At 42.8% G+C, this 17777-nt stretch overlaps 1 long non-coding RNA gene across 1 annotated transcript; it reads left to right on the forward strand.

The window, feature by feature from the left end:
• Positions 1–8475: 8475 nt before the first annotated feature.
• LOC139833374 (uncharacterized) lies at positions 8476–9255 on the forward strand. The gene is made up of 3 exons (XR_011749026.1): positions 8476–8590; positions 8691–9010; positions 9092–9255. It is a non-coding gene; the product is annotated as an uncharacterized lncRNA (long non-coding RNA).
• The last annotated feature ends 8522 nt before the right edge of the window (positions 9256–17777 follow it).

Here is a 17777-nt window from a genome sequence, read left to right on the forward strand (position 1 = left end):
CTTTCACGAACACATTTGTTCATATGATGTATATATTCTCATGATATAGCTAACACTTAGGCAGTTCATAATAAGATGCATGCAAATAAGATCATCTAATAGCTATGTCAATCATGGAGAGGTACCAACAATTAATAATAAGCATCATGAATCATGTCTATAAGCAGGATTGCAATGTTCATAAAAGAGTATGATAAAGTGGTATCTCGCTTGCCCATATTTGATCGGCAAAACATAAATGCCCAGGCACCTCTGAAGTTCATAGAAAGACTAGAAGTAGTGATTGTCAAAGATAAAAGCATCAAAGTTATACCACAATCAATCATATTTTGAGACAAGCATATTATACTAAGAATGACAGTTATGCTCTCAAGATAGTGCTCAAAGAAAGAATGGAGACACAACATAAAAGTAAAAGATTGACCCTTCGCAGAGGGAAGCAGGGATTAACATGCGCTAGAGCTTTTCATTTTTAAAACATGAGTAAAATTATTTTGAGAGGTGTTTGTTGTTGTCAACGAATGGTAATGGGTACACCAACTACCTCGCCAACCGGACTTCCAAGAGCGGCTCCCATGAATTATTTTTATGTTTATGTGGCACTCCTTCCAACCTTTCTTTCACAAACCATGGCTAACCGAATCCTCGGGTGCCTACCAACAATCTCATACCCTGAAGGAGTGCCTTTTTATTTTAGTTTTATTATGATGACACTCCCCCCAACCTTTGCTTACACAAGCCATGGCTAACCGAATCCTTCGGGTGCCGTCCAACAATCACATACCATGGAGGAGTGTCTATTTAGGTTAATTAATTTGGGACTGGGAATCCCATTGCCAGCTCTTTTTGCAAAATTATTGGATAAGCGGATGTGCCACTAGTCCATAATGAAAGTCCGTCAAGAGTAAATGACAAGGTTGAAAGTTAAACACCACATACTTCCTCATGAGCTATGAAACATTAACACAAATTGAGAAGCATTTTGAAGGTTTTAAAGGTAGCGCATGAGAATTTACTTGGAATGGTTTGAAATGCCATGCATAGGTATTTATGGTGGACACTTTGGAACAACTTGGTTTTCAGGTGTTTGGAAGCACGAGCAGCGTTCCCGCTCAGTACAAGTGAAGGCTAGCAAAAGACTAGGGAGCGACAAATCAAGAGAGCAGTAACTGTCATAATCATGCTTGCGGCAAAATAAATTAACTGAGGCATAAAAGTGATACAAGAACTCTGAAGCAATGTAAATCATAGAGGCTTAATTGACTTTTGTTCAGTCATATGCATGCGTGAGCATGTGCCAAGTCGATATAAATGAATTATTCAGAGGAGGATACCACAATGCCATACCTACTTATGAATAAAACAATGCAAACAAACATCCATGACATGCTACTCATATTAATAAATTGGAGCTAAACATGAGAGATCATGAACTACTAGACTTTCTCAAATGGCATATACCTCACATGAACCAACTAAGCATGCTCACATGGATGAGTATATGTACAAAAATGAAAACAAATAGAGTTCATACCAGCCTCTCACCACAATCCAATTGTCGTAGATCGTCATTATTGCTTTTCACTTGCGTAGCTTGGATAATATGAAATGAAAACCACGCTCCAGCCACCGAAGACCATTGAACTCATGATGAACTTTACAAACCAAAGAAGAACAGAAAATATTTTTGGTGTTTTCGAATTGGGAACAAGAACAAAAGGAAACAAGCAAACAAAGCAAAATCTTTTTGGATTTTCTTATAGCAAACCAACGATAGCAAATAAAGCGAAATAAATGCTAGAAACCAAAATAAACAAATGATGGAGAGAAACAACAGAAATATTTTTGGTCTTTTTGTGTTTTAGGAAAGAAACAAAGCGAAAACAAGAAATGGCAAACTAGAAAAGTCACATAAACACGAAGCAGCAGAAATTCGTCAAACTTGACAGCAGTATAGTACTCGATTTTTAAGAAATTCTTCCACTGCTCAAATAGAAAAGTGTTCAACTAATGGAAGTTAGATAACAACCTGTGGAACATGCACAAAAATTGGCTTCGCAAAATATCGTTCTGGCTATTTTTGAGAATTTTTTCGGTAACAGCCCAGAATCTGTTTTCAGGCAGCACTTCCCCAAATATCATCTCCCTCTCATTAGAAAACCACTCAAACAAACTAAACAAGTATATACAAGTATCCAGCAACCATAATATGCAAAGAATGAGTGATGCCGGTATACCTCCCCCCAAGCTTAGACTTTTGGCCTAAGTGGAGTTCAACCCCAGCGAGGGTCGCTGTTCCTCGCCGGTGGATAATGCATGGCGTAGTCATAGTAAGGTCCCTGTGCAGAAGAAAAGCGTGGAGGCTCCACATGCCCAAAATTTTGATGCGGGGAACTTGCTGCATCGGATGATGAGTCGAGGTGTTCCTCGGCCTCCGTGTTGTCTCTTGCATGATGGCCTCCTCCCTCTATGTGTGCATTCAGTGCACCTTCTGTGACTGACCAATCCTCCCTGGAACCAAGGTTAAATAGAACAGACGCAGGCAGTCTTACTAGTTTTTCAGTTTTCTTAGTTGTTCTCCAAGACTTCTTGTAAAATGTCATCTTATAAAACAGGTTACCCAAATTAGATGAATCAGAAACAAATTCATGTTTAATCATGGAGACTATGTCAAGTTTTTCTATGGAAAGTTGAATATCAAGATGGTGAGGTTCTACTCTATGCAAAGCTAGTAAACGAGAGGCGATGAGACCTCCACAAATTCCGCCCTTCTCACGGTTGGTAGCAAGTCTATAAGCTATCAATGCCCCCAAATTATAAGTCTTACTACCTTGCAGTGCAGCAGCCAGAAAAGCTAAATCCTGGATAGATAGTTTACTACCATTCTTTCTAGCAAGAACGCATTTAGTAATGAAATAAGCAAAGTAGCGGATAGCTGGGAGTTGAATGCTAGTGATTTTACCACCATCCTCTGAGAAACTCCTTCCATGACAAATCATCTCGAAAAGGCTTAAGAGCTCTCGCGGCGATCCCCTTATCTTCTCGCATGATCCCCATTGCGGTACTCTAATTGCTGTACAAAAATCATTTTTTGGCAAGTTGACAGTTTTATTATAAATCTTATACTGAACCATGGGGTTAGATTGCGACCAATTGAACTTAAAATCCTGCACAACAGACATAGTCAATTTTGCATATTGGCATGGTTCTCCATCAATAAAATCATTCAACCCTACACGAGAAATTAGATTCTGAACATCTTCCAATATTCCTGCACTTCTCATGAAATCTGTGCACGGGTAGTAAGAGGGGTATACTCCCTCTTCGCGGTTCACTCTCATGACTTGTTGCACCTCCAATTCTTGTTGGTTTAGTTGATATCTATTCCACTCCATTTTCTGAAATTTTTCAACAAACAATATAAAATTTGATTTGGTGACATATAATCAAGGGGAACTACTATATGAACTTGCTAGAGTACTAATTATGCATCAAAAATAGTTTATACAACTTAGAACAAGCATGCAAGCTCACTAAACATGTTACCTACATCAGCAAAATATTCAAGATATACTCAACCAAACAAAATTCTACTTGGATAATCGGAGGAGTCACATACCGGAGAGCAAATGTGCCAAATTTCGCATGTAAATCTGGGCTGAGCAAAGAGATCGAAAAATCCTGAGCTCTTGAGCAAAAATGCGAGTGAGAGAAAGCTGGTGTCGATTTTTTCGGGAGAGAGAAGAGTCTGGGAGGAAGAGATGCTAAAGTGGGGCAAAGGGGGACCCACACGCCAGGGTGGCGCGCCCCCCCTTGCTGGCCGCGCCGGCCTGTGGGGTGCCACCCTGGGGTGCCCCACTGGTCATCCCTAGGTGCTCCCAGGTTCATTTTCGAAAAATAGGACCAACGGTATAATTTTTGTGAATTTTTGAAAACTTTGAAAAATGCACATTTCTGGGCATTAAGTTTATTATTACTGGCCAGGAAAATTTTGAAATCTCTAATTAACTAAGGAACTTTGCAAATCAAAAGTGCTACAGCAAGTAAAGCAAGTGGAGGGAGAAAGAGATGTTGTTTACCTCCTCTATTCATATAAAAAGTATTTGTTAACAAGGTTGATCAAGTCTTGCCACCAAATAAATTTTACATAGCATACGAAGAAATAAACCTCAAATCAATCATGTTACCTTGAATTGTATTGATATGGATCCAATCATAAGACTTTGATATCCTTCTTTAGGCTCATATATAGGACAATCGATAGTTCCAACTTTAATAGTTCTCACATTAGAAATAGTATTAACTCCACATACTTTATCAATCCTCTTGGAGAAATAGACGGTATGCTCCTTATCATCAACATTGAAAGTAACCTTTCCTTTATTGCAATCAATAACAGCCCCTGCGGTGTTAAGAAAAGGTCTCCCAAGAATAATAGACATATTATCATCTTCAGGCATTTCCAACACAACAAAATCAGTTAATATCAAGCAGTTATTAGTAACTTGAACAGGAACATTCTCACATATACCAACAGGAATAGCAGTAGATTTATCAGCCATTTGCAAAGATATATCAGCAGGTATCAACTTGTCTAAGTAAAGTCTCTTATACAGAGAAAAAGGCATAACACTAACACCGGCTCCCAAGTCACATAGAGCAGTTTTAACATAATTATTCTTGATAGAACAAGGAATAGTAGGTATACCTGGGTCGCCCAACTTCTTTGGAACTTTGCCATTGAAAGAGTAATTAGCAAGCATAGTGGAAATCTCCTCATTGAGGATTTTCCTTTTGTTAGTAACAATATCTTTCATATACTTTGAATAAGGAGGCAATTTAATAGCATCAGTCAAAGGGATTTGCAAGAATAAAGGTTTCATCCAATCACAAAATTTATTATAGTGTTCTTCTTCCTTCGATTTTAGTTTCTTAGCAGGAAAAGGCATTTGCTTTTGCACCCAAGGTTCTCTTTCATTACCATGTTTCTTAGCAATAAAATCTTCTTTAGTATACTTTTTTATTTTTATCATGCTTTTCAGGTTCATCTTCAACCTCTTCTTTATCAGAAGCATCATTCTTATCATTATCATTATCATTATTATGTTCATTACCACTTTCAGTTTCAGCATCGGAAATAGAAATACTATTAGGATCATTAACAGGTTCAGAGGATTCTACAATATTTTTATGTTTCTTTGTCTTTTTCTTCTTAGAAGGAGCATTAGGTTCAATTCGTTGAGAATCTTGTTCAATTCTTTTGGGATGCCCTTCAGGATATAGAGGATCCTGGGTAGAGACACCACCTCTAGTTGTTACTTCATAAGCATGTTTCTTTTTAGAATTATTTTTTAACAAGTCACTTTGCACTTTAGTGAGTTGATCAATTTGAGTTTGAACCATTTGAAAATGTTTAACAAGCATCTTAACATCATTGGAGGTTCTCTCCACAATATCATGCAAATTGCTAATAGCTTGAGAATTTTCCATTAGATGATTCTCTACTCTCATATTAAAATTTTCTTGCTTAACAATATAATTATCAAACTCATCTAAGCATTGAGCAGGAGGTTTCGAATACGGAATATCTTCCCTAGTAAAGCGTTGAAGGGAGTTTACCTCAATCATGGATGAAGGGGGAATTATCTCACATATATCTTCTATGGGAGGTAGATTCTTCACATCTTCGGATTTAATACCTTTCTCCTTGAGAGACTTCTTAGCTTCCCTCATATCTTCATCATTCAATTCAATTAAACCCCTCTTCTTCAATATTGGCGTTGGAGTTGGTTCAGGTGTATTCCAATCATCATGATTCCGGCTTATTTTAGCCAATAATTCTTCAGCTTCGTCTGGAGTTCTTTTCCTGAAAACACAACCAGCTGACAAGGGATTAACTTGTCAATGCCTATGGATTGTAGGCTAGGGTTTAGTTAGAAGTAGAGGGCAAGTAGATCTCGAAGGTTTCAGCCGAAAAGTACTCGACGACTATGAAAACTAGGGTTTGCAGACAATGATTCGATCGATTCTTTGTCCCTCGACTCCCCCTTATATATGAGGTGGAGCCGAGGGATCCGTGCTATACAAGTTTACATAGTCCGGGACGGTTTCTAACTCATCCCGCCAGATCACAAACAATACTTCCTATTACAACTCTATCTTTCCTTAGTAAATCTTGGGCTCCCGAATCTTCTTATTCTTCGGGTATTGGGCTTCCAGTAAACCCCGGGTACCATCTTCGGCAGGCCCATTTGGGATGCCTATGTCAGTAGCCCCCGAGATTTTGCTTGAATCGTAGAGTCAGGGAAAATCTCCATTGTTTATTTTTACTCGAAAGCTTTAACCTTTTATATTTCTTCACATAAAATTCTATATTGTACAGGGATACTGGTAATTGGGGCTAGTTCATCTGACGGATCAGGTACTAGTTAACTGCTCTAGTGGCAATCCGCAAAAACCTACTTCAAAATCACGTCCCCGGACATGATCTCGGGATACTGGTGTAAACGTCGACAGGTGCCGCTTAAGGTCTTACCATTCTGTCGAGTCCCAGTCAAATTTATCGGGTACCTAACGCGTCCGTTAGGATTTTTCTTCGTATCTGTTGATACGGATAAAAGTAGCAGAGCGCAGTCTTTGGCGATGCCACGCCCAGCAGAATGGATTCTGGGGTCTTACCTTCGCAAATTTGCGGCATTCAGAAATTGATCGCAACTTTGGCGTTCTGAGAATATATTGTCGAGTGCTTTTCCGGCTGTTGGAATGGCACATTTTATTGAGTCAAATATGACTTATATTGTTCTCCCGATGGGAGTATATGTAGAGTTAATTATAACTCGAAATATACTCTCTTGCTCTTCTATTTTTCCTTTGTTAATTTCATCGGGCACGCGAACAGCGTTCCCGATGGGAGTAGCCCCCGAGGCTACAGCCAAGAACTTGTGCTTGGTTGTAGGCTCAACATTTTATTCCACCTTGTCGCTATTTTGTCATTATTTCGCAATATGAACTCTTTCCTCTTCTTCTTCTTCTCTCTCTTTATTTTTATATTTCTCGGGTGCGCGAACAGCGCTCCCGATGGGAGTAGCCCCCGAGGCTACAGCCAAGAACTTGTGCTTGGTTGTAGGCTCAACATTTTCTATATTGTCATACTCGAAATTTTACTTTTTGTCGGAGTAGCCCCCGAGCATTTGGGCAAAAACTTGTATTTGATCAAAGGCTCCCGAAGTATTGAATAATTCTTTCTGTCGCCACTTTTCTTTTATTTTTCTTGTCGACATACTTCCCTTAATCAAATTTACTTCATCCTTCTCGAATAGTCGTGAGTTCTCTGCCCTGTGGGTCCATTGCTTCGACCACGTTGACACGTCGTGCAAGTGGGGGACACACGTCCTCCACTTTTTCTGGCGCACGTACGGTAACGCCTATCTCAGTAAAAATACCTTTTTACCCTTGTTTCTAGAAGATCTATTCTCACCACACGATTTCTCCATCCAACGGCACGCTGCTTCACCCGATTCTTATATAAACCTTTCTTCAACCTCCGTTCATCCCCTCGCTTGCGCCGCTCATCTGTTCCCCTTCGCAAAACTTCTCCTGCGCCCGAATCTCTCCAAGCTTCCGCACTCACGAGACCTTACTCGCCCATTGCCGTTGATGCCACCGCGCACGCGACTCACTCGCCACAAGACTCCGGAATCCAAGATGGCTGCCGAGGATCTTGAGTGGGAGAGATCCAAAATCTCCAACCAAGACACCAACATCTTTGAAGAGGCTTGGCCTCATGAAGAAGGAGGACGCCATCCGCTTCCCCAGCGAAGAAAGCTACCCCAAGCCTCCAATGGAGTACCGGGTTAGTTTTGTTGATCATCTAATCCGCGGCCTTTCGACCCCAATCCATGATTTCCTCCGCGGCCTTCTTTTCGTTTATGGGATTCAACTACACCAGTTGACTCCCAATTCCATCCTTCACATTTCTATTTTCATCACGCTTTGCGAGTGCTTCCTTGGAATCACTCCTAATTGGATTCTTTGGAAACGAATTTTCTGCCTCCGCCGCAATGGCTCCCACAACGTCACTTATAACATAGGTGGCGTTGTAATCTGTATTCGATGCGATGTCGACTATTTCGACGTCAAATTTCCCGACTCTGTCCAAGGATGGCGCAAAAAGTGGCTCTACATTCACGAAGAAAGCGCCAATTCTGTGGAGCACAACATAGTTCCTTTTGACGGAAGTGCCAGGGATTCAGCGTCGCCGTTCTGGGATGCCGAAGCTTCTGAAGAAGAGAAAAAGGCGACAGAGGCGCTCATGGCTCGTATCCATCATCTTCAAAACACTCGAGGCAAAGAGCTATCTGGTGTTCAAATTACCGCCTACTTCCTTAGGATTAGAGTGCAGCCTCTTCAGGCTCGCAAAAATCCCCTTTGGACGTATTCTGGTGAAAATGACGCCAACAGAGTTTCACGTGATCTTTCTGTAAAGGACCTGGAAAAATTGGTTCGAAGAATTTCTCGATTAGGCAAGAAGGATCCTATTCCCTCCTCCTGTCGAGTGGAACCATACAGTGCTTCCAATCCTCTTCCCGAGGTATTTTGTCTTCTCGAATTTCTATCTTGTTCTGAATCGTTCCTTGTATCTTATTGCAGTGGTATCTCACTTATTCTCTTTTGTCACTATTTCCTTGTAGAATCATCCTACTATGGCTTCCCTTCCTCCTCTTCCTGAGGATGGAGAGGTCGAAGAAAGAGCCGTTGTCGATGATGACAACCAGGAGACCCCCTCTTTTGTTAATGAACCCGCAGATTCTCGAAAATCTGCGGGATCTACTGAGAAGGATGCTGCCTCTGAAGGTACAACATCAGCACAATCTCCTCCTCCTGCTGTTTCTCCGAAGAGCAAAAGGAAAAGGAGCAATGCCGAAGATTCCGGGACCTCGAAACCCGAAGAAACTGCTCCTTTACCTCGAAAAGCAGCTTATGATCCATACATCGAGAGTATCATCAGCTCGTAGGTTCCTTGCTCTTTTCCTTTTCTATTTGAAGAATTTTATTTTGCCTTGCTTTTTATGCTGCCACTATTTTGTCACAGTGATGATGAAGAAACACCAACTTTAGATGTGGCTGCTCGAACGAGCACGTCACATACTTTAGTTATTTCAGAAAAACCAGTTGAAGGGGAGGAATCGTCGCCTCCTCAACAAAATGTTGATACATCTACTCCTCCTTCGAGCCCCCGTGCCCCTTCACCAAAAAGGGCACGGGTTGAAAGATTGTTGATCCTGCCCTCGGTTGGGCGGTTCGTCGACTCTGCTTCTTAGATGATGTAAGTTTGTCGGCATCTATATTTTCCTTATTTTGTTTTTTCACACCTTTTCTCTTTTTCATACCGACGTTTCTTTTGATGTACTTACCTTTGAACAGCCAATGATCAAAGAGCTTCTTCGGATCGGGTCCCAATTTGTTGGGTACCGTGAATATGCCGCCGTGAGCCGAAGGTAACGACTTTTATACTTGCTATTTTTCTTTGACTTTCTATTCCTGTTGCTTGTCGCTATTTTTTGATCTTTCTTTTCTTTCTTTTTCATATCTCGACAGAAAAACTTTCAGAGGCCAACGAACGTGTCGACGCACTTGCTCAAAAACTCGAGCAAAGTGAGGCGGCTCGCAAGAAAGCTGAACTTGCTGCTAGCAAAGCCAAGGCCGAGGTTGATGAAGCCAAGGTGAAAGCTGCTAGTGTCGAGGAGCTGCAGAGAAGGCTCAAAGATGCCGAATCTGCCTTAGATGAGCAGAAAACTGCACAAGCGTGCGTGAACAAGAGATCATCAAGCGTCTGAAGTCGCAAAGTCGACGTACGCTGAGTAATATCATCAACCCCTTCTATTGTACTTCCTGTTTCTTGGTTTTTGACTAATGGTTTGTCTCGTGTGGCAGCCCAAACAAACCAAGATTTTGATCTGGAGAATCCCGTCAATGACCCTCTCCTTGATGCACTTTCTCTTCTGGAGTTCCATGGGCGCGAAATTCGTGAAGGCGTGGCCAATGCCAGTGCAAGTTTGTCGGCGTTGTTCCCCTACTTCTTCCCGAAGAAAGAGGAACCTTCGACTTTCCTTGCCCTTGCCAAGCTTTTCAATTCGTCGGAAGACCTGGGATTGAAGATGCGTCAGGAGAATATGAAGGTTCTTTGTCGAAATCTTGTTGCCCTGGTTGCTGACAGCCAACAGACGCTTGATTGGATGAAGGTTGGCGACACCAGCCAGATAGAGCATTCGAGATGGAGGTCGCTAATCAAGGCAGCCAAGCCCAACACTAAGAAGATCTTGGCGTATCTGGGAATCAAGCCAGCTTCGACTCCTAGCTCCTCGAGGCCGGAGGTCTAGTTGCATGCCTCCTTGTTTCTTTTTCTGTTTCTTTTGCTTTTGTTGCCAAAGTAGTTGTTTTGGCGACACTCATTTCTTTAGCTCTGCTGTAGTGCCCTTGTAATGATTCCAAGAAATTAATGAAAAACTCTATCTGTCATTTGATGTTGTCTTGTCTAAATTTCAGTTGATATTTGATAACTATACTCCAACTTCCGCTCCTTCCAATGTATCGCCTTCTTCTCGTGCGAGGAGAGCTTTTGCTGATACTGCACCTGTCGACGATACCTTGTCGCAAGAACTGGATGAACTTCGGCAGCAACTTCAGTATGCGAAGAAGCAAACACTTGTGATGATGGAGCAATCTCGTAAGTCATCTGAAGCCGAAAAAATTGCTCTTCAACAAGCTCGCGAGGCCGTAGCTGCTAAGGAAATTGCTGCTTCCGAGGCTGAAAAGGCGACTATTCGAGAAAATTTCATGCTCGAATTAATGAATGAAGCCAGTGCAGATATGTCGGGTATGCCTGTTTCATCCGCTGATATCCTTTATCTGCATACTATTGTTTCTTGAAGGTTTCCGCTTCTTTGTTTTGATAGGTGCCTTTATCGATGCTGCCGAGGAAGAGAGGGTGAATGCTAGGACAACCCTCCTTGTTAATCTCTCCTTGGACCATGGTTCTTTGTTTTGGGCTACCCCGGAAAGGACCCGCCAAATTGTCAGATTTCAAGATCGCGCCTCTCAAACTCGCGATTTCCTCGACTTCGTACCAAGACCTTGTCCATGGTGTACAACGCCATGTTTCCTCGGAACGTCCAACCAAAAACTCTTCCTGAATTGATGGAAAGGTTCAAGGATGCTCGCAGTATCCATGATTTTGTCAAAGCTCAACTAGTAGCCGGCGTGATTTGCTCTTATCATGCTCCAAATCTGCCACTCGAAGCTTGACCTTACCCAGGTTGTCGAGAAAGTTCACCAAAAAGTAAAACGTCGGAGAGTTGGTGTTGACAGGATTAACACGAAGGTTACGCCTATAGCCGAAGAAATGATTGAGGACCTACTTCGGATGGATGCCGACTTTTTTGCCGATGGCCATTATGCCGATTTTCTTGGTGCTGCTCCTGAGGAAAACAGGGTTACTCTTGATGACATATTGAATCAAGACTAGTTAGTTTCTTCTTGTAGATATTTTTTCTTTGTAATCCACGACTATATTGTAAAGCAATCATTATATTTCTCTGTTTGTTTAGCCCCCGAGTGTTTCGGTGACTCTTTACTATATTTGTATACTTGCGAGGTTTTGAACCAAGGCATTTATATATTTAAGGCGAATATGAGCCCCCAAGCTTTTTATTGAGTACTATTTTGTATTTTTGTTGACTCACGAGGTATTTGAATACCAAGGCAAGTTTTTCCTTTTGTTGATGAACTATATTGAAATTCGTCGGAGCGAAGACTTTGGTCATGTCGATAAAGAAGAAAAGTTATATTGTCACTATCTTTATTATATTGCAGCACCGCGAGCCCGCCTCATTAAAAACCTTCTCCGGCCCCACTCGGTGCCCCGAAAAAGGAAAAGAGTGCGTCTGAAAACTCGCGGGCGTTTCAGTACATTGAAGCTTTACAAAGACTATATTTTGACTCTAGGCGTAAAAACGCCTAAGTTGCGCCACGTTCCAGGGGTTTGGCTCCTCCACCCCTGTCTTCTTGTCCTTTATTCTGTATGCTCCTCCTCCAATTACTTCCGTGACAATGTAAGGGCCAAGCCATGGTGACTCGAGTTTTTCATGACTTTTTTGCGTGAGTCGAAGAACTAGGTCTCCCACCTGAAAAGATCTTGGCCGCAAACGTCGACTGTGGTAATTCTTCAAGTCCTGTTGATATTTGGTTACCCGAGATAATACTTCATCTCGAGCTTCATCAAGTGCGTCGACGTCGTCTTCTAGCACTCTTCTCGACGTTTCTTCATCATATTCAGCGACACGTGGAGAGTTGTGCTCTATCTCGATTGGTAGTCTTGCCTCTGCTCCATGAACCAGGAAAAACGGAGTTTCTGCGTTCTTGTGTTTGGTGTTGTTCGGATGCTCCACAACACGCTTGGTAGTTCTTACGGCCAGGTATGTCGAGCTTTTTCCAGTGGTCCTAACAAGCGCTTCTTGATACCATTGCGAGATGATGCCATTGGCTTTCTCGACTTGCCCATTGGTTTGAGGATGTGCAAGCGACGCAAAGTTCAGCTTAATACCCACCTCTTCGCAATAATCTTTGAATTCATGGGATGTGAAGTTGCTGCCGTTGTCTGTGACGATGCTGTGGGGCACTCCAAATCTGAAGACGAGGCCTTTTACGAATTTTACTGCGGATGCTCCATCTGGTGAATTTATCGGCTTCGCTTCTATCCACTTTGTAAACTTATCGACAGCTATTAGCATGTACTCCTTTCCTCCTGGCCAGGATTTGTGTAACTTACCCACCATATCAAGTCCCCATTGAGCAAAGGGCCAAGACAATGGTATTGGTGCTAGCTCTGTCGCTGGAGAGTGAGGTTTTGCGGCGAACCTTTGACATGCGTCGCAAGTTCTTACTATGTCCTTGGCGTCCTCGATTGCTGTCAACCAAGAGAATCCTGCCCGAAAAACCTTGGCTGCGATAGCTCGACTACTTGCGTGGTGGCCACATATTCCTTCGTGTACATCCTTCAGGATTATTCTTCCTTCTTCGGGTGTAACGCACCTTTGCAAAACGCCTGAAATACTTCGCTTATACAATTCTCCCTTGACCACCGTAAAAGCTTTGGAGCGTCGAATTACTCGCCTTGCTTCAAGCTGGATCATCGGGTATTTCTTTCCTCATGATGTATGATATGTACGGCTGCATCCACGGTATCTGTATCACCATGACCAAGTCCTGATCCTCTTCTTCGTCCTCTTGCTTTTCCTTGGCAGCCCCCGAGGGTTTCTTCTCCTTCTTTTTTGACTTTGTTGGCTTAGTGGATCTCTCTGTTATCTCTTCCCAGAATACACCTGGCGGGACTCGGAAGGCACTTTGTGACCCGATGTTTGCAAGAACGTCGGCTTCGTCGTTGCTCAACCTGCTAATATGATTTACTTCGCATCCATCGAATAACTTCTCAAGCTCGTTGTACACCTCCTTATATGCCATCATGCTATCATTGATTGCATCACATTGGTTCATAACTTGCTGAGCCACCAACTGTGAGTCGCCAAAGATTTTTAATCGAGTTGCTCCAGTGCTTTCGCCATCTTCATCCCGTGTATGAGAGCCTCATATTCTGCTTCATTGTTAGATGCGTTAAGGAACGTCATCCGGAGGATGTACTTCAATTTGTCGCCTTCAGGTGATATGAGTACTACTCCTGCGCCAGCTCCTTCTAGTCTCTTGGACCCATCAAAGTTCATGGTCCAAGTTCTCGATAAATCTGGAGGTCCTGTATTTTGCAACTCCATCCATTCTGCGATGAAGTCTGGCAGTATTTGCGACTTTATTGCTTTTCTTTTTTCATACGTGATGTCCCGAGGGGAAAGTTCTATTCCCCAAAGGGAGACACGACCCGTAGCTTCTGGGTTATTCAGTATATTTGACAAGGGAGCTTCATTGACCACTATGATCGGGTGTGCCGAAAAATAGTGGCGCAATTTTCGTGCTGTCGTGAACACTCCATATGCTAGCTTTTGGTACTGAGGGTACCTTTGTTTTGAAGGTGACAAGACTTCGCTCACGAAGTATACTGGCCGCTGCACTCCATGGATTTTCCCTTCTTCCTCTCTTTCGACAACTAATACTGTGCTAACCACTTGGGGCGTGGCTGCAATATACAGTAGGAGAGGTTCCTTTTCCTTTGGAGCCACCAGGATTGGTGGTGTCGAGATTTTTCGCTTCAGATCCTCGAAAGCTCTGTCGGCCTCTTCGTTCCACTGGAATTTATCTCCTTGTTTTATCAGCGCATAAAATGGTAACGCTTTTTCTCCTAACCTGGCGACGAACCTGCTCAAAGCTGCGACTCGCCCAGTTAGCTGCTGTATTTCTTTCAACTTTGTTGGCTTTCTCATTGTTACTATGGCTTGTATTTTGTCGGGGTTTGCTTCAATCCCTCTTGCCGAAACTAGAAACCCCAGAAGTTCTCCTGCTCGATCCATTGTGTTGCTTGCGGTTGACGATGTCGAAGATCTTGAGCGTGCCATCGAGATCAGCTCCTTACGCCTCTAATTCCCACGGACGGCGCCAATTGACAAGGGATTAACTTGTCAATGCCTATGGATTGTAGGCTAGGGTTTAGTTAGAAGTAGAGGGCAAGTAGATCTCGAAGGTTTCAGCCGAAAAGTACTCGACGACTATGAAAACTAGGGTTTGCAGACAATGATTCGATCGATTCTTTGTCCCTCGACTCCCCCTTATATATGAGGTGGAGCCGAGGGATCCGTGCTATACAAGTTTACATAGTCCGGGACGGTTTCTAACTCATCCCGCCAGATCACAAACAATACTTCCTATTACAACTCTATCTTTCCTTAGTAAATCTTGGGCTCCCGAATCTTCTTATTCTTCGGGTATTGGGCTTCCAGTAAACCCCGGGTACCATCTTCGGCAGGCCCATTTGGGATGCCTATGTCACCAGCACAACTATCCAAATATGCTCTAGACTCAACGGTTAGTCCACTATAAAATATATCAAGTAGATCATTCTTTTCTAAATCATGTCCAGGTCGAGCTCTGATAAGAGAACAAAATCTTGCCCACGCCTCAGGCAATTTCTCTTCATCTCCCTGGTCAAATCTATAAATTTTCTGTAAAGCAATATGTTGAGCACTAGCAGGAAAGTACTTTCGAAAGAAAACATCACGCAGCTCAGTTGGACTTTTAATAGAACCAGGAGGCAAATTATTATACCAAGTTTTAGCATCATCCTTTAATGAGAAAGGAAAAAATTTAGCGACAAAGTAAGTACGCATCTTGACATCATCAGAAAACAAGCTACTCATAGAAGAAAGTTCAATCATGTGTTCTACAGCACTTTCTTTTTCAGTTTCACAAAAGGGTGTTTTCTCTACAATAGCTATATGAGATAGATCAAGAGAAAAATCATAATCTTTATCCTTAATGCATATAGGAGATGTGGCAAATTCAGGATCAGGAGATAGCTTATGTCTAACAGTATATTGTGCGAGAAACTTTTTAATTTTTCTTGCATCAGCAGTAGCATTGCATCTATTAATAAAATCATCATTAAGCTCCACATAATCCTCATCTGGATCATCACTAGAATAATCAAGTTCAGGTGAATTAACAGGTGTAGTAGCATTTTCATTAGGAGTTTCAGCATTTTCAATTTGTCTAGACCTAGCAATTGTAGCATCTAGAAAGGATCCCAATGAACCACTATCATCAAGCACAGCAGAAACATTATCAATATTATGAGAGTTTTCAGATTCAGCAGAAGTACCAGCAAGTGAAGCTTGCGGCGGTGAAACAAGTTGACTTATCACAGATGGTGAATCAAGAGTAGCAGAGGTACTCAGAGTTGTACCTTTTCTTGTAGTGGATGGTAATATGGCGACTTTAGAATCACGAGGTTTACCCATGATGGAGAATTTGCAGCGAACAATATCAATCCAAGTGAACTTCCAAATAAAGCTATGCTCCCCAGCAACGGCGCCAGAAAACAGTCTTGATAACCCACAAGTATAGGGGATCGCAGCAGTCTTCGCTGGAAGTAAATCCCAATTTATTGATTCTACACGGGGAGACAAAGAATACTTGAAAGCCTTAACAGCGGAGTTGTCAATTCAGCTGCACCTGGAAACAGACTTGCTCGCAAGAGTTTATCGAGTAACAGTTTTATAGCAGTAGCAGTAGTGAAATAACAGCAGCAGAGTAACAGAGACAGCAGTAGTGATTATAGTAAACAGCAGGATTAAAATACTGTAGGCACGGGGACGGATAACGGGCGTTGCATGGATGAGAGAAACTCATGTAATAATCATAGCAGGGCATTTGAAGATAATAATAAAACGGTGTCCAAGTACAAAGCAATCAATAGGCATGTATTCCATATATAGTCGTACGTGCTCGCAATGAGAAACTTGCACAACATCTTTTGTCCTACCAGCCGGTGGCAGCCGGGCCTCAAGGGAATCTACTGGATATTAAGGTACTCCTTTTAATAGAGTACCGGAGCAAAGCATTAACACTCCGTGAACACATGTGATCCTCACATCACTACCATCCCCTCCGGTTGTCCCGATTCTTGTCACTTCGGGGCCATTTGTTCCGGACAGCGACATGTGTATACAACTTGCAGGTAAGATCATAAAACAATGAATATCATGATGAAACAATAACATGTTCAGATCTGAGATCATGGCACTCGGGCCCTAGTGACAAGCATTAAGCATAACAAGTTGCAACAATATCATCAAAGTACCAATAACGGACACTAGGCACTATGCCCTAACAATCTTATGCTATTACATGACCAATCTCATCCAATCCCTACCATCCCCTTCGGCCTACAGCGGGGGAATTACTCACTCATGGATGGGGGAAACATGGCTGGTTGATGGAGAGGCGTCGGTGGTGATGATGGCGATGATCTCCTCCAATTCCCCGTCCCGGCGGAGTGCCAGAACGGAGACTTCTGGCTCCCGAGACGGAGTTTCGCGATGTGGCGGCGTTCTGGAGGCTTTCTGGCGACCTCCCACCTCTTCCCGTGCGTTTTTAGGTCGAGGGCAATAAGTAGTCCGAAGGAGAGCGTCGAGGGCCGACCGAGGCCGCCACACACTAGGGCCGCGCGGGCCCCTCTTAGGCCGCGCCGGCCTAGTGTGTGGGGCCCTCGGGCCCCCACCTGGCTTGCCCTTCTGGCTCTGCCCATATTCTGGGAAAATAGGGCCTTCTGCATAAATTCCGAGGATTTTCCTGAAAGTTGGATTTCTGCACAAAAACGAGACACCAGAACAGTTCTGCTGAAAACAGCGTTAGTCCGCGTTAGTTGCATCCAAAATACACAAATTAGAGGCAAAACAATAGCAAAAATGTTCGGGAAAGTAGATACATTTTGGACGTATCACCCCCTGATACGTCTCCGACGTATCAATAATTTCTTATGTTCCATGCCACATTATTGATGATATCTACATGTTTTATGCACACTTTATGTCATATTCGTGCATTTTCTGGAACTAACCTATTAACAAGATGCCGAAGTGCCGATTCTGTTTTCTGCGGTCTTGGGTTTCAGAAATCCTAGTACGGAAATATACTCGGACTTGGACGAAATCAACGCCTGTGGGTCCTATTTTGCCACGAAGCTTCCAGAAGACCGAAGAGGAGACGAAGTGGGGCCACGAGGTGGCCAAACCACAGGGCGGCGCGGCCCAAGCCCTGGCCGCGCCGACCTATAGTGT

Source organism: Lolium perenne, chromosome 7, assembly GCF_019359855.2.
Source record: "Lolium perenne isolate Kyuss_39 chromosome 7, Kyuss_2.0, whole genome shotgun sequence".
NCBI classification, from domain to species: Eukaryota; Viridiplantae; Streptophyta; class Magnoliopsida; order Poales; family Poaceae; genus Lolium; species Lolium perenne.